This window comes from Rattus rattus, chromosome 3 (genome assembly GCF_011064425.1).
Source record: "Rattus rattus isolate New Zealand chromosome 3, Rrattus_CSIRO_v1, whole genome shotgun sequence".
Classification (NCBI taxonomy): domain Eukaryota; kingdom Metazoa; phylum Chordata; class Mammalia; order Rodentia; family Muridae; genus Rattus; species Rattus rattus.
Window position 1 is genome coordinate 4,890,156 of NC_046156.1, and position 19,388 is coordinate 4,909,543.

The following is a 19,388-nucleotide window of genomic DNA, read 5'->3' on the forward strand; positions in this document are numbered from 1 at the left end:
TTCCAAAGTATCATTTTCATATTCAGCGATAGTTCTCTGAATTTGAGCTAAACTAATGACATGTGCTTATCAGCTGAGTTCTCAGGATGAAGACATTGACAAGAAGGATGCAGTGTTTGGGCAAGAGTGACTGCTTGCCACAAATCCATGAGTTGTGGAGACTGGCTCATTAACACTGACATACAGAATATGAAATTCTGTTTGAAGACAGTTAACACTGGTATATACTTAAGAACAAAGCTGCACATGTACAAGGTCCTGAGAGTATAGGGAACAGTCACCTAGGAGCCAATGTCAAGTGTAATTTGTTGAACAGATCTATTTACACTGTCTGATCATCATGGTACTGTGAAGAGAGACAAAGGCTCCTCAAAGCCATAAGAGGGTTACTATATGGAAATAATGCTGAAATTGGACAATGGAAATGATTAGTAATTTTGGAATATTACTGCAGTAGTACATTTGAGAAACCAGTACAATCCAGGCGTTCTATACCACCTGAGGGACTGGGCTGCTGTTCTTAGTGGAAACTAGGGACTTACAGAGACTTACATGTTGGCTCTATAGCAAGAGACATGCTAAAAGTATTTTAATGAAGACTATGTTCTTCAACATTGGTAGCATGTGAAGCCTTTTTGATGATGCAGGACAGGAAAGAGCACGTTTTTCAGATGCTGATAGTCTCCTGTGGCTCTGAGATCTAGTGGTGCTTCTGCCCAGCTCTTCCCAGTACACAGTCAGACAGCAGCCACTGGGCTGTGATGCAGGTAGTGCTGGAGGTAGCGCTTGTACTTTGCACATGGTATGTACCAGTGGCCCAGCCCATGTATGCTTGATCTACTGGATGTCTCTTGCCATCATGTTCCATCAGCCCTTACTGTGCTAATTCATTTGTTATTGAAGTTCTGCCACACAGCATCAAATAAGTCACACAGTACTGAAAGAGAGAAATCTCTAAAACGAAAACACAAAACAAAGCAAAAACAAAAACAAAAAACAAAAAACAAAAAACAAAAAAGGGAAGACTGTACAGTGTCTATGTAATTACACTCTAGATTGGAAAACTATTTGTGCAATACATTGAGAAACTCTTTGACAATGGGCAGTGGAATACGTGCTCCCATGACTGTTTCAAGTGGACACTTCGGCTGTAGGAAAATGCGACAATGATCATCCCAGTGAAGATACTATTGATTTTTAAACACAGTTAATGGCTTGAAGTGTCTGAGAATCCAACTTTTGTAGATAAGCCCTAGGGAAATCTAATCTAATAGGACAACAAACTTTCAGAAAAATGAAACACAGGTGTAAGGTGTAAGGTGCTCACAGGGCTGAAAACTATCAGGTGCGTGTGCAGGTGACAAGAACCTGCTGTGTAATATAAACACAACCTTAATGGGTCTCAAACAGCTCCTAAAGGTTAGACATAGTCACCTCTTGTACTCTTGCAGACAGCCACTACCGTGCGGTTTCAGGAATTGGTGTAAAAAATCTGAGCTGTAGGCTCAACTGTAATTTCATATTTCTGGCACAGATTCAGAGACCTTTAGATTCTGAAGTCTGTATGAGTCCTCTTTCTGTTTATCAGTTCCGGCCTTCCTATGAAATAGAAGCATTCCAGCTCTACGAAACGAAGGTCAGTCTTGGTTGATGAACCACAAACACTTCGAGCATCTCACTGAGGTACAGCAGGTACATGGAGCATGGGATCGGTATTGGCTTCACTTCTGTAAGGACTTGGGTAACTGGATTCTGCACAGCACAAAAGTTTCCCATCCACTTCAAGGACAATTCCAGGTGTCAAGTGTATCCAGTACTGCAGAACTTCAACAAGGAAGACAACTGCCCACTGTCATTGAGTGTTAACCTGGCAGAGACTTAAACTTGTTCTCTGCAACCTACATACTTGGTGTCTTCAAATTAAGGTACAATGGAAGAACTCAAATGCCATAATTTTTAATATTCTCTCCCTTACACTTATCTGATTGAATGTAATTCTAATTATCTAAATATAATTTATTTCCTATGATATTTATTTTTTAAGAACTTTCCATTGTTTTAGTGAGACAAGATTTAGGAACAAAATTAAATAGATATGTGAAAGGAATATATGGACAAATAAGCCTTATCTGGATTTATATATTCTATTTCTCAATTAATTTAGTTTTAGAATTAAAATAGATTTATTACATATATAGAACGGTTACATCTCAAGAATGTTAGACCTGTATCAATATCTTGAGTTTGACACAAAGTACTTTTGAAAGTACTTTTTGAATTGTTTTTTAACTTTTCAGTTTTATTTTTATTTTGACAACTTACCTTCATGTTTTTAGTGGCTGTTTGAACAAGTGTCCAAAGTTTCTGCAAGCCACATGTCTCCTCTGACAGACAAAGTGAGGCTCTCAGACATTAGCTGAGCTGTTCACACAGTAGCCCTGGGTGTGAATGAATCACGATTCCATTCCCACTTCCAACTTTCACACCTGCTACCATCACAGAAGGAGCAGGTGTCCGTGTGTGGACAATAACACAAAAAGATCAGGCCATTAGGTGATGAGGACTCTTCTCAGTAGACTATTATATCAAAACACTTTTAAATTCCTGAAGTGAAAAGGTCAGATGGAAGGCAAATTAAACCGTAAAGTGTCTAAAACTGTAACTATTTCTGAAGTTTCATTAGTGTACATTCTCAACACAAACCCAGTGTGCAGCTGTGAAGCATTTACACTGTGAGGGTGGATTTGTACTGGACACTGGATGAAACGTTTTTAAATAAAGATGCTCACTTCAAGAATAGTCAGGCCTCAGACGCAGCTGACACGAGGTAGACTAACTAGTAAAGTCTGAATTTTAAACTTGGAAGTAACCCAATTTCCAATGATATACAGCAGTTCTATCAAGGCAGAATCACTGAAAATACTAGGGAAGGCAGGTTTCACTGGTACTTTCGCTCATGGAAGCAAATGAGCAAAATGATTACAAATCCATTTGAGGGCTCTGCTCAGGCTCATTTTACCCAGTGAGGTCAGTGTGGAGGTGCTTCTGTCCCACATGGGGGCCACGGTGAGTCTCAGTATGTCCAGTGAGGTCAGCATGGAGGTGCTTCAGTCCCATGTGGGGGCCAGGTTGAGGTTCAGCGTGACCTGTGAGGTCAGTGTGGAGGTGCTTCAGTCCCATGTGGGGACTGGGGTAAGTAAGACTCCGTGTGTCCAGGGATGGCAACGTGTCAGTTACTTCAGTCTCACCTTCAGAGTGGAAGGCTTTTGCTCTCAGCAATGCTCTAGAAACTCTAGGGCCTGGGACGAGAACTGTAGCTAAGGGTGAACTGGGAAGGCTGTGACCTCACAGTAGAGTGGCCCTCTATTGATGCTCAACCTGGTACTCAGAGCACTATCATGGTCCCACCTTTTGGAAGCTTGTACCTAACACTCTGCCTGGGTGCTTAAACGAGTTTCAAAGGGACTAGATAAGTTGACACCGAAACTTGGCTGGTAACACCCCAGGGGGACTTTGGAAACATCTTGAAACTGTTTTTGATTGGCATGACTTGATATAAAGAGGCATGTAGAAGACAGAGGCCAGGCACACACTTCAGCACTCTATAACATGGAACACGTTCACTGTTCACACTTAATAACTAGCCAGAAAAATAATTTCATGGTTGGTGTCACCACAACATGGGGAAATGTATTAAAAGGTAACAGAATTAGGAAGTACGACAACTGTCTCTTTTAAGATTTCATTTAACTAGGCTTATATATTACGAATTTGACTCAATGGTACTACCAGAAATTAGGGAGACATCAGCCACCCTAACCAGGCTTAGGTTATTTAATTTGGCTCAACTCAACTGTATGCCAGGCACATAAGGAAAAATCAGAGAAATAGAAAAATCCATTCTAGTGTCCCAAGTCAAGGAGGAGCCGAGAGTCCTGCTGTGTTCAGAAATCCAATGGCATCCTGTGTGGCTTGGGCAGGAAGTACAGTTATAAGGCCACAGATAATACAGTAGAGAGCATAAGAAACATGTCTAGGGCATCCCAGAAATTATGAGGAGACAGGTGTAGCCCCTTAGACAAGTGTGTTGACTAAAGATTCAGGCTGAAACCCCATCATATGTCATTATATAATCTTGCATAGGATGCGGTGACTACAAGCATTAGGAAGTACTTCACTTGATAAGTAACATTTATACATATATTCCTACAGTATGAAATAAAGTGGTATAAAAACCAAGCTCTGGGCTCCGAGACAGAACAAAGTGATTTGAAATCGCTGTGTTTCTGCTCTCTGGAAGATAGCACTAACAGGTCCTTGCAATAATGAACACCTAAGTGTCTCAGCAGCTTGTCAAACTTAGTGAGACCATTGTTAGTGAACGTGGTAACTGCTGGAGAATGACACATCTTTCTGATAAGATGGGGGGCTGCTGTGTCCTGGAAGGTTACAAGGAATGTTTAGGAGACATGGATGTACATTGCTTTTATTTCTGACAATCGTGAAATATAACCAAATAATGTTATAATGTTTAACAAAACTGGGGAAGGAGTAGAAGGCCAGTATGAGAATTCTGCAGGGGCTGTGATGCCTATCAGAGTCCTGTCCTCACTGTAATCAGATGCTGGCCATTCAGAGTATGTCTTTTACCACAGCAGACGAGGGTAAGCACCTGTCTTGGGCAGTCATGGAATTAATACTTTATTTCTGTACCGGACAAACACAGTAACCTAGTAGATGAGGCCTATGTAGTGTTGAGGCTGAGGCCTATATCCAAATCTTCAGATCTGAGCAAACAGCACACGAGGCAGCATTACCTTTGAACCCTTTTTGAGTGAGGGTCATGACTCAAATTTATACTCATACTTCGTTTGCTTCCTAATATCACACACACACACACACACACACACACACACAAACACACACACACACACACGCACACATACTTGGGAGAGATTAACTATCATTAAGCTAGAAGTGTGAAATGTGTTAAACTAAATAGAGATAAGAAACATAATTGCTGAAAGATTAAAATCTTAAGGGAGCATTTACTATAAAGGTTGAATACTATCTGATTTAACTACAGTATCTAAATGGGCTGCTTGCAAAATCCAGGACAAATGCTTCTGAAATAAAAAGCCATATGGAAACCTACCATCTTATAGCTTAATTTTAAAATACATTTTTTATTTAAATAAAGAGTTGGGAGGTAGATGTCATATGAGACTTGAAGAAGGTACTCCTAGGAACAGTGGGTTATTAAACTGAAAACATGGTGCACAGTGTACTGTTGTTCACTGAAGCCCCAAAGGCCATCAGAACAGTACAGGTTCCCGCTAGTCCGCTCAGATGCTCATGAGAACCTGGTGACAGGACCCTATTGCTGGAAAGCACCACCTTTGGTTACATAAAACAGACTGTTGGAATTGTGCTAGGTGCTTTCTCCCTGCTAGCTAGATTTTATATAATCTGAAGATGCTGTTCACAAAGCTTGGAGGGAAACACATCAACAGTCTTGTCCAGTTCTGTACTCTACACAGTATGATACTACCCTATAAACAAGATGGGCCCAACTGATCAATGGTTGAATCCACAGTATAGGCAGGACCAATCTCTCTTTCGCTACAGGAGAGAATTTATGCCTGGTCCTTAAAACCCCTGATGCAAAGTTCATAGGCACTATAGGGGAACTTACTTATATCATTTACCTAAGTTGATATGGCATTCTAAATATGTGTTTATGCCCCATAGATACCTGTCACTCTCAGTCTTAATCAGAGAAGTCACTCATTCCAGTTAACTTACGGAGTACAGCAATTCTTGATTGCACCTGCTGTGGAGAATAAGTGACAGGCAAATGTTCGGTCCTAAACAACCCCACCACACCTGTCCCTTTTCCTGAAGAAAAAGGCAGATGGAAAGAATGCAAGATCCGGAAGCAGCAGACTTCTGGAAATGCCAACATTTGGAAAGTGCACACTCCTTACAATCATGAACTCTTAGCAACTGTGGGCGCCTTCACTGGAGCTGCACAAGAATGGTCCATTTACAGCCAGTCATGGGTGGAAGAGGTGGTCAGGGATCCTACCCCAAAGTGCCAAACTATTTCATACAGACAGACGTGGGAACAGGGAACTGTTGTCTTCAGGTGTGAGCCCACTCCCACTGGTGTCCTCCACTAGGCTCTAATGTAGATTCTCAGTTCATCTGTCTTTAGATGGCACTGCTTAAATGTAACAGGCCTCAAATCAAAACCAAAACTTGAAAATCTGGGATTGAAGCAGGCAGGGGGATGGGGGCTGAAAAGAGGAAGGAACGTGTGAGAAGATGTGGGCAGAGTTATCAGGATGCCTTGTATACACGGCTGAGACTTACAAAGAACTGAAAACCATTCCTCAAAGTGAAGTCCATCCTCTGCCATGATGGTTAAGACAGAGGACATGGCTGTTTTCTTGACTGAACGTGATAGAGGAATGACAGATGACAGATTGTAGACATGCAGATGGAGTGAAGAAGGAAAAAGAAAGAAAGAAGGTAGGTAGAGATTATAGATATCTATACAGAATGATAAAGGATAAATATATTACAGCCAAAATATAGATGAGTAATAGATGATGAGTCATACACACACATATACAAACACATATGTATATACATGATACACACACACATGATAGATGATAGATGGTTGATGATGCATGATTCACAGGTTAATCAGTATTGACAGAAAAATTATAGAGACTTAGATATGATTATATATAACCATAAGTAGAAATAAAATGTTAATTAACTATTGCTCCCTAGGTAATGTTTCTAACAGAACATAGAAAATAAGAAGCAAAAAACAGCAGTCACCCAACTGGTATACATACATAAACATATATACATGAATATATACATATATACCTGTACATACATACACACATACCTACATACATATACACACATAGACACATACTTAGAATTTTATGGATTAAACCATACACATACACACACACACACACACACACACACACACACACACACACACACACACACACTGAAAAAGAGCCAGAGGCCAGGAATTAGAAATTACGTGGGTGGGTACATGACAGGAGTTGGAAGGAAGAAAAAAGAAATGTAAAAGGCCAGAATTATATTATTGAGAACAAATACTTTCTTTTAATTTAAACAAACAGTTTATACTCAGTCATACTAAAAAGTGCAAAGTCTAAGGAGAAAGGGAATACAATAACTCATTCATAAAAAACTTTCAGACAACACTCTTTAAATCCATGCACAAAAATGGGAGGTCTTGTATGTAGAGGCTTCAATCCGTGACCATGAGCAAAAAATGAGCATCTTAGGTGGCTTTGGTGTAGAACAACTCTTTACCACTCGTGGTGAACTGCTGTGCCAAGACCCTAAATGACAATTAAAAAAATTAATGTAACTCTGAAAGAAAATAGCTTCCATTCAGAACACAGTGTATTGTATCCGTTCTTCTTTATTGTTTCCCCGCCTCTGTAACAAAAACAGGCCTAGCCTTGATTAACCAAAGGCCAGGGACAGCAATCTGTCCATCCTACTGCTTCTTGCTTCTTGCTTCCTGCTTCTTGCTCCATCTCCAACTTTAAGATCTGCAGGCCTTCGGCCCTTATCTCACGCACTTCATGGGCTAGACTTGAATTTATCCAAAAGTCTCGTTGGTTTTTTGTTTCCCAATTTCAGGTGAAAGCATTTTCTCAGCTTTCTTTGCTCTGTTAGTAACAGGAAGATTTAAAGGTGAATATAAAACCTTACGGAAGAAGGGCTGGGGTATAGTTCAGGGTAGAGCACTTTCTTAACAACAGATAACAAACAGCAAACAAAACTAAAACGATCTGCACATTTTAAAGAGTCCTCAACAGTTACGAGTGTTTGAAGGCTCATGTCCTGAATGTTTACACACACAGCTCTGTCTGTTCTTTCCTTCCTCCTCTCTGCATTACGGAAAGCAACACCAGGCCTGAGACACCAAAGGAAGAGTGGATCTGCTTGGATCTGGTAGGCTGATGTAGCAGTTACATGGATGGGCACAAGTCACACAATCTGAGAAGTAAAGCCATGTTTTACAAATGTCCCTGACCTAGTAAGATGGCTATGTAGGTGAAAGCACTTGCCAGGCAAGATTGACAACCTGAATCCAATCTCTAGAAATCACATAAATCATTTGCAGACATCTGCAATCTCACCATTCTTATGAGATGGAAAAGCCAGACATAAGAATTGAATAGAGGCTGGGGCGGGGGACAGCTTGGCTGGAGTTTGCAGCAATGTGGTATGAAAGACAAGATAGATCCTGCTTCGAACAAGGGAAGAGGAGATCACACTCACACACTCACACACACACACACGCACACACACACTCACACACTCACTCAAACACACACACACTCACACACTAACACACACTCACACACACTCACACTTATCACTCTCACACTCACCGAACACACACACACACCACACACACACACACCTCCACCAAACACACACACACACTCACACACAGAGCCACACACACAGACACCCACACGCTCACACACACTCACACTCCCTCACACACATACACTCACACACACACACACACACACACATACATAAACACACACTCACACACACACCCACACACACACATACACACACACACACTCACACACACACACACTCACACACACACTCACACACACACACTCAACACACACTCACACACACACTCACACACACTCACACACACACTCACACACACACACTCACACACTCACACATACACACACACACTCACACACACACATACACACATACACACACTCACACACGCACTCACACACACACACACACACACACACACACACACACACACACACACACACACACACTCACACACACACACACACACACTCAAACACACACACACTCACACACTCACACAAAGCAGGGGACACAGAGAGACAGGAACAGAGACAGAACTGCAATAACATGTAATGAAAACAATCCCAGTGTGTGTTAAATATTACCAGGAAAATGTTCTGATCAAACATAAATCTAATCATTTTTTTTTCTCTGCAAATACCTCTTTCCTGGGTCCTTCACCTGTAATGTGCTTCCCATAGTTCATCAAGTTAAACTTACCTCATGGCCGTTATGAAGTAATTACAATTTTTCAGAACATCTCTGTAAAATCTACCATTAAAAAATCATCCCCTATAAAGGGAATGGGGGGGGGGGACAAGAACAGTTGTCTCCAGCTATTATATTAGAACCCAGCAGGGTAAGTTCTAATTGGAAAGCTCATCCTCAGTCAGAAACGGTTAAGGGTGAACCATGTTTTGATACATGGGAGATATCCTGTAGGTAAAGGAAAATCCTTGGTTCTAATGCTTTGCAAACACAGAGACTAAAATTAGCAAGATTTCATGAGGACATCAGAAGAAGAACAAGCATAGGCTTCATGCCTCTACAGCACCTGGGCCATTTAGTTTCTGAGAGCTTCTGTCCAGCAGCACACAGAAAGTTCTGGAGTGTGAAGCAGTACACAGTGTACACTGTGGTCCAATCTGTTGGTGCAATAAGTTAGGCGCCAGCTCTCTGTGCATAGCAAATCAAGCACACCATACTCCACTCCTGGACATAGTCTTTCTGGACACTTCTCTCCCCTATATCGTTTCTGATCACATACACAACCTCACCCACCAAAGCGCCACTTGAAGCACATTTATATCAGGATGTGGCTCTGACGTGGAACTAACCCTCACACTGTCTCAGCGTGATCAAACACCTTATCTGTTTAAGAAGCATTCCTCCTCTTAGAGGCCAAGTCTTTAGCATCAGCAGTTACCTTGGTGCAGTCAAGAGCATGGTTGGAAATGTAATGTTTCTGCTTGGCTGTGTCAGGATACCCTGTTCTCATTGTCATGGACCCCCATTTGAACAGCCAGAACAAACTGCCCACCCTGTACGTTAAAAAAAAAGGGGTGAAAAGTGTGCAAAGTTAAGTAGAATTAGATGTGTGCTTCTTCCTATATTTATTTTTTTGCCTTGTACTTTTCTCTCTGAGGCTCTCTCACAAGAAAGGAATGGACTGAGACATGAATCTGGTAAAGGCTTGAGCTTGGAGCATCAGTATGCTAGCCATGAAACTAGACTCCTGTCACCAGACTTTAGGTTAGGAGATTGTGTCTACTCACCTGTAAAAATAACTACTGTTAAAAAGATGAAAATTAAGTGTGGGTGAGAAATATAAATTAGCACAACAACCAGGGAAACAAAGGAAACCAAAGATAGAATTATTGCCAGGGAGTCTACTCTGGATACACACATGTAAGTGCACACGTGCATGCACACACACATATTGTGTCTCTATCTACATCCATATCTATGTAGCCTATGAAACCTTTAAGGAAGTATGGTTCGTGGGCCTGGAGAAATGGCTTAATGGTTAAGAAGAGTGATTGCTCTTCCACAGATCTAGGGTTCAGTTCCCATGACCCATGTATTGGCTCTAGATAATCTGATGCCCTCCTCATGTCTCCACAGTCACTACGGGCATGTGGGACACTGATGTACAAAAGGAACTTGAGTTATTTGAAAATAATGGGTGAAACTCGAGAGCCTTGAGCTAAGGGAAACGAGCTAGACAAAGAAAATTTCCCACTTAATTTCATCTATGCATTATGTGAAACAGCTGAGGTCACAGACGTAAAGAAAACAGAATCAATGTAGAGATGGTGAGGAAGAGCTCATGGTAGACAGAGATGTGAAGCTATCCTGGGAGGTCAGTGAAAAATCACTGTGGGAGCATTTTAGATGTATTACTAGACATACGATGTGACATTTCTACCCTCTTTGTGTTTTCTGCATGGAAGTGTTCAAGACCTTAATGAGATAGCTATGCTTTGATGATGAGCTCATGTTAGCTGCACTGGTTAGTTGTACATGTATTTCCATTGCACAGGTGTCTTGCATGGCATATTTCCACCCATATCCCTTCTGCCCTATATCCCTTCTGCTCCTAAGATCTATCAGTTTCCTTCCTTCCTCCAGACTTCTCCATCCCAGTGACCCTTATAACAGTTAACTTCAATATGATACATATGTTGGTTTAGTATATATTAGAAATCCCCCCAATACCTTCAAATCTATGAAGCAAACAATACAAATTCAAGTGTTTTTAATGTGTCTGTTTCTTGTTTCCGTATAAAACCTCCCTTTAATCTGAAATCTTTGCATCTTTTCCTCTTTTTTTTTTTGTAATTTCTCAAAGCAACAGCTGATTTTAATTTAGCTTTCTGGATAATGTAAAATTTAAATAAACTTTGACAGGAACTAATTTAATATTCCTAATGAAATGCCAAGGGTTCCGTGTAGTTGTGTGGAGATGGGATACTGCCCTGGAAGCTCTGTAGCTCTGTGTTGGTTTATACCAGTTCATCTCTAATGCATCAACCTTCCGAGGTTACAAATGAAGCTTAATTAATGTGTTACCCCAACTTCTGAGCTAGAGATAAACAAGTCTACTGCTTGGAAGCAGAATGGAGAAATAAAAGGAGCGTTAGCTTCTTTGATTTCTTTCTCCTTTTTTTTTTTCCTGTTTGAACACACAGTGTTGATGCACCCACAAAGCATGTAAGATAGAATAGACACTGGCTGTCAGTTCTGAAGCTCAAACAGACTTGGGTAGAATAATTGACAACATATGTCAGATGATGGGAGGGATCACATCTGTCTAGACCTCAGATCTGTTCAGAACACTGACTAGTCTCAGTGCCCATAGGGAGAGCAATACAAAGCCAAGAACGTTAGAAGATTTAGAAGACCTGTTGATCTGGTAAAGTTTTTAGATTTTTAGGAACATTATCAAATGCAAATAGGAGAGAAATTAGGATGAAACTGAAAGTTACAAGAGATGAAGAAGGGAACTGAGAGGACATAACAATAAATTTAAAAGACCCATCGTAAGAAAAACTGTTAACCTTACTTCCCTAAGTCAAACAAATGAGGGAATTAGTAAAGAGTGGCAAGGAGTTAGACTGTCTCGCATATCCCAAGCTCATTACCGAGAGGGGATATGAACTGTACAATTCTCATCTATCTTAGGAAGATGATGGATGTAACGGGCGTTTTAGTCTCATTCACATCTTTGTACCATGTTAAAAGACTTTTCCTGAAAGCCATCAAGGTGTGTCTGTCAGTACATTGTAGTCAGTAAAACCATAGGTTTATTTTTAAAAGCCTAATTAACAACTTATTGCATTGTATACTAATTTGGTCATACATATACTGCTTCAAGTAATTTTCATTCTGGTTTTAAATTGATCTCATCTACGCTATGCTATCTTGCTTCAGGCCTGAACTTACTATATAATTTCATAATTTAGGAATTAAGCATATTATCTCCACTGAATCCTTTATGGTTTTTAATATTATTTCTGCCTCTGACCTTTTCCAAGATTCAACAGGTTAATGAAGTATAAATTCTCCAATGGTAACCCTTATGCAAATACAGCATTGCCTCCTGCAAGGCTCAGCATGAGGCCAGCTCTCCACTGAATGGACAAATCCAGATAACTCCCTCTCCCCACTCTTCTTAACATAAAATTATGCCTGAAGCTTCTCAGTCCTGGAGAAGTGCTTCCAAATTTAGTGAACTTTAGCAAATGTCAGTTAAAGGTTCACTGACAAATTAGAGGCCAGCGGAAGACAAATTAAACACTTCCACAACTGTTCAGTGGAAGAGAGTAGGGGCTCGTGCCTCAGCCCAGTCTTCTGCCATTAGTAACTACAGGACCCACTCACACCAGTGTTCCGGACTGGTGGATTCCACCTGTTTGTTTATGATTAGCAATAAAATAACTCACATAGATGACACTTAAGATTCAGAAATGGCCTATTTGTTTAATGATTTCTGAACCTCCTGTAGAAGCCCCCACGCTACTCCACATATGGCTCAGACAGATGAAATACCTTTGTTCTCCCCAAGTGCTAGGTTTCACATTTTTGGTGCATTGGCCACATTTCTTATTGAATAGATAGATGCTTTACTATATCTCTGTTGCATATTTTTGGTTATGTGATTCCACGTTTTCACCTAAGTATCATTTTAGTGCAAACACTTCTGATGAACTGTATTTTGATAGATCAGTAGTTACGTGTCCTATGTCTGTCTCCTGTGCTGTGCTATGCAATAAAGTCAGTGTCTAGCACCAAGTGAATAATTGGTATTATTTATTCAGTTGATGGGATGAACTTCCAAAGTTGAAGGGAATTAGGGAAGCCATAAATCTTTCAGCTCAGCGACTGCTGTTATCAACTGGGATGATTTTAATTATTTAACAAGATAACTAATAACTCCAGATCAATGTTATTTTATTTATGCTATTTTCTATCCCATTTCGTCCACAGTTTAAGATCAAAATATGTACCTCATGTCACTGATGTATATATTTCAGGTCACAGCTAAGACGCATTCATCTCACCAGCTTGAAGGTTTTTACATTGTTATCAGATTAGTTGGAAAGAAAGAAAGAGGAGTAACTGATTCTTTGAGAGTTTCTTCATTAAATAAACAACCTGATGAAATTATCCTATGTGCTAAAACAGCAAAAATTAAGTCTCTGCCCAAATTGTTTATTAGGTCCTACTTGAGAAACATTTGTTTATAAAGCCATCATCTAACAAAAAGTCCAGTTCTTGAGACAAACCTCCTCATAATTGTGCTGTTTGTGTAAATCTGAAAGTACCTGTTGGTCACTGGCACAGGTTCCTGGTTTACATGTGGATGAAAGTACATATTGGACAACAGCATCACCACCTCCTGGTTGACACTTGAAGTACTGTGGAATCCTCCAGTGATTTTGTCATAAGCATGTGGAGTAGATGCATATTCAACTGATAACTAGTGCACACATCACCATCAACTGTAGTTTTTGAGACATGGTCTTACTATGTAGCCCAGATTTATGGCCAACCATGGCAACCCTCCAGCCTCAGCATCCAAATGGTAGGCTTACAGGTATAAATCAACATACCATCCAGCTTTAAATGTGTGTGTATTTTGACTTAGACTGAATGTTATTATTCTCTTTTCTCTTACATTTTCTCTGGATAAAGAATTTAAACTATATTGAAACTGTCAACATGTATATCTTACCAAACTTTGTTCAAGTCAGTTTCTTACTCTCTATTAAGAGAAATTTCAGATACTTCTAAAAATTATTTAATATTAGTTTGTGAGGTTTCATGAGAAGGTAGCAAGTTGATGAAACAAATATTAAAATACTGTTTCAACAATTCAACATCTTGGGCCAAATTATTACAACCTGGATCTGCTTCTAAATATAGGATACACTATGAAGACAATTTAAGACTCAACTTGTCAGACTATGAATTTGAAAGAACAACTGTCTCAAAGGGATACTGAATAGGAAAAAAATTACTAGCGGCTATACTTAAAAACTTTCAGACTGTGAAATAGTCATCAGGACTGGGCAATGGAGGGAAATGATTCTGTCATTTTTCTGTTGACCCTATATGATTGATTTTTAATAAAAACATCCCACATGTGTCTGCACACTAGATGTCCAGTGTGATGCCCACACTGGGTCTTCCTTGAGATCAGGCATTTAAATGGTTTCATCATTATAATCAAATGTCACAATTGCTTGGCATCCTAGTTCGATAATGCTTTACTTTCCTATATTCGAGGAAGCAACATGGAATCTAGGGAAAAACTGCATGAAACTTCATAGGACACTTCCAAAGCACACTGCTGATAGCTCTGAGATATGCATTGGGACCATGGCCCACAGAAAATGCAACTTGATCGAATGCGGCTTTAGTGTTCATTCTGGAATTCTCAAATCATTCAGTCTGAAAATAATCCCATACCTTTTCGTCTTTCCAACAAGGCCCCACCTCTTTGGTCAGCCTCACGCCCCTGACCTTCAGGTTGAGTTTGGACTTTCAGGTTCCCGCAGCTGTTGAAGACACAGGCCAGATTATAGTAGCACTAACTTATCATGGCTGCCGAACTCAGAAGCCTGAAATACACCCTGGGCTCCAGTCAAGTTCACTTATCCATTTCTTCTTTCATATTCTTCAGAGAAATCTGTTTCCTCCACTATTCCAGCTTGTAGAGTCTCCTCCCATGTTCAAAAACAGAACTTTTTGGAAAGTATGGAGTTTGTCCACACACAGCCCTCACCTTCTCTGTCTTCCACATGTAGGAGTCTTCCTGACTTGAGTGTCCTAAATAACACAGCATCACCGGATCATTTAACTGTGATGTAATGTGTTTACTTACATTTATAGTATTTAGCGTGCCCTTTCACTAGGTAATCTACCCTATTGGTGTGGTCCAGGGATTACATTTATTTCAAGAGAATTTTATTTAACGCAATATTTGATATCTCATGGGAAACTAGAAATGCTTTCCTTGCATTATTTTACCTTTATTTTTAAGAAATAAATACTTGGAGAAATCGACGACGCCTCTCATTTCTAGGACCACCTCTATGCCAATAAGTTCATATCCAGCTCACATCTTAATTACATTTCTTTTATTTATTGCCGCTTCCACTCAGCTAAGTAATAAAACATAGGTGGAAACAATCACATAGTGGAAATACTAATAATGCCGGAGTTTTCTAGAATGCCTCAAATTATCGAACTATTTCCTCATGCTCTAATTGTTTTAAACGATCTTCTAACTTGGGCATCATAGATCAGTTTTGGGAAAAAAAAGAATTTAAAGTTTTAAATTTATTCACATAGAGAAGTTTTAAACTCAGAGTGGCTGGGACAGAAGTTACCCACAAATTCCTTGCTACACCCACAGAGCTTCTTTTACTGCTGATACCCCATGGAGGGAACCCCTATGATAGATGATATCTGATCCTCACTGTCCTTCAGACTCAAGTCTCCCCTCACTTTACTGTCCCTGCTGCACAATAGTCCTACTGGGGCAACTAGACAACGCCATGTGTCACTGCCCCGTATGACTGGGGTGCCTCCAGAGGCCCTGAGTTCTCTGTGAGCCATGGAGTCCATCCCTCATCCCAGCTGTAGGTGACCCATTGCTCTCTCCAGAGTTGTGCTGAATAATTTTAACTCTGTGACAGGTGCGTACACAGGCATTTCCTGAGCCATCCGGTTAGTCCGGTGTGTGGTTCTAGGTTTCAACAAAGATCCAATACCACAAGCATTTTCAATCACCTGTCTCACTCATTGCCTTCGACTAGCTTGCAGCCTTATGTTGATGAGTACAAAAGCCAGAGACTTGTGTTTTGTAATAGCTTCCACACCGAAGAAAGAGTTTTTATGCCTGGAGCCTCTGTTTTGTTGTGCTTCTGTGGTCTTAGACAGGCAATGTGGAAAAGGGAGAAGGAATAAAGGAAAACAGAAGACAAGACAGCATTCATCGTGAAGGAAAGGAGTTTAAAGCTAGGATTTAGTCATTTCATCTGCCAGGCGTGTATATTTTTTAATATTTTTATTAGATATATTTCTTTACTTACATTTCAAATGTTATTCCCCTTCCCGGTTTCCTGTCCATAAGCCTCCATCCCCTCCCCTCCCCCATATGGATATTCCCCCCCAATACATCCCCCTTATTCCCCCCCACACATTCCCCTGCACTGGGGGTCCAACCTTGGCAGGACCAAGGGCTTCCCCTTCCACTGGTGCCCCAACAAGGCCATTCTCTGCTACATATGCAGTTGGAGCCCTGGGTCAGTCCATGTAGTCATTCCGTAGTGGTTTAGTCCCTGGAAGCTCTGGTTGTTTGGCATTGTTGTTTTTGTGGAGTTGCAAGCTCCTTCAACTCTTTCAATCCTTCCTCTAATTCCCTCCAATGCCGTCCTATTCTCAGTTCGGTGATTTGCTGTTAGCATTGACGTCTGTATTGGACATGCTCTGGATGTGTCTCTCTGGAGAGATCTATATCTGGTCCCTTTCAGCATGCATTTTCTAGCTTCATCCATCTTATCTAGTTTTGGCGGCTGTATATATATGAGACACGTCGGGGGGCAGGCTCTGAATGGCCATTCCTTGAGTCACTGCTCTAAACTTTGCTTCCATATCCCCTCCTATGGATATTTCCCCCTTTCAAGAGGGAGTGGGGGCGTCCACATTTTGGTCATCCTTCTTCTTGAGCTTCCTGTTGTCTGTGGCTTGCATCTTGCTCAGGTGACAGCAGATAATGGTGAGGATGTGGAGAGAGAGGAACACTCCTCCATTGTTGGTGGGATTGCAGACTGGTACAACCATTCTGGAAATCAGTCTGGAGGTTCCTCAGAAAAGTAGACATTCCGCTACCTGAGGACCCAGCTATATCTCTCCTGGGCATTTACCCCAAAGATGCTCCAACATACAACAAAGACACATGCTCTACTATGTTCATAGCAGCCTTATTTATAATAGCCAGAAGCTGGAAAGAACCCAGATGACCTTCAACAGAGGATTGGATTCAAAAAATGTTGTACATCTACACAATGGAGTACTACTGAGGTATCAAAAACAATGACTTCATGAAATTCATAGGCAAATGGAATGAACTAGAAAATATCATCCTGAGTGAGGTAACTGCCAGGTGTATATTATCAGTTACCAAGCCCTGTGCAGAAGTCACAGACTGAAATCATGTCCTAGTCATAAACCTGCTTCAGCTGTAACAGAGTGTTGCAAGTACCAAATGTAAGTAACTTGAAGAAAGGAAGGTTTATTATGACTTACAGTTTAAGGAATACATATCCCATTGTAGCAGAGAAGGCAAGGAAGCTCTCTGCCCACCCAATGCAAGGCATAAGAGAGCAGGCAGGAAATGAAGAGAGCTTATTTAATCCCAAGGCCCATACCCAAACTCACTTCCTCCACCATTGCCCTAGTTCTTCAAAGTATTACAGCAGCACCCCCATTGGGGATGTGAGTACTGGGAGTCAAGTGTTCAAGCATTGCCCATTCACTGGGTTACAGGTGTGTATCCTTCTAGCACTCTCCAGATGTAGATAATGCAGGCTAAGATGACCAGGTGTCAATCATTATCTGAAGCTCACCATGATAACAACTAATTCCTACCTTGAGCTTCCTGAGGGCTTCTTACTCCAGATAATGCTGGGACCATCTGCTGTCCCTCTGATTTGGATAGAGATAAGATCAATAGTCCAATTGGACTTGTAGATGCAGTTTTAGACTATCACTTACCTGTGATAGTACGTGTGAACAACGAAGTCTTTGTTTTCCCCTTTATAGAACTCCAAATCTTATACAAAAAGCAATGGATTTCTTTGTGCTCTTGTAATTGAAGTATCTCAGAGAAGTATGGCATTGGGGCATTATCTTGAATATATAATCTTAAAAAGGCAAAGGAATGAAGGCTTTTGCATGCTCTAGGGAAATTTGTGAGCATTAGAACATTGCCGTTCAACATCACCCAAAACTAAATCAATCCTTGTAAAAGATTATTTAAGAAAGCACATGAACTTCACTAGTAGTGAATTCATATCAAACATTTCACTACAAATTAATTTAAAAATAACTATAAAATTATCCATAAGTCAACTGTCATTTTTAACCACTGTTTCCCACTTATACTGATGCTATGTGGAACTTTCTGTAATTTTATTCCCAGTTGTATCATCTCTTAAGGTATCCCAAACATATTTTCCAGCCACACTTACAATTCCACAATATTACACCTACACAGTGGTTTTTATTTGTTTGTTTAAAGGATTTGTAGAACAACCCAGCCTGCTCTGAGCACTATGACAATCTTCAGATTGTACACCCTACATCCAGTGCCAAAGGGGATGAATTTACCACAGTCCATGCGGGAAATCCAAGGGAGCAGCCCTCTGCTCACCGAAAGTGCAGTGCTGTGAGTGTTCAGAGAAAAGGCACCATGTAAGACTGGATCTGAGGAATGTCAGCCCAGGGAGGCAGCATGCTAATGGGCAGAGTCATCATGAGATGCCAATGTTAGCAGCACTTTCCTTTGCAAGATAGACAGATGAAGACACTGGTTTAGAACAAAAAAGAAGAAAAGACCCTCTCATTTTGAAAGAGAGATAATCAAGGCTTTGTGTGGCAAATAATATGAGAGGGAGTCAGAATGATGGCGGAGCTTGCACTGGTATCCAGGAAGAGACCCTGAGAGGAGAGGGATCTTATCTTCCCTGTCGGGGAGACCACAGACAGGACACAGCAGCGAGCAAACTGGCAAGGCCTCAGAGCAGGACCTGATGTCAATCGAGACAGAAACACGGAACAATGTGGGGCCTCCTAAAGATGCAATAGAGTCACTACTGTTCATTGAGCATCTATTGTTTGTGCGGTATGTACGGTGCTCATGTGGTCTTGGCTAATGCACGTTC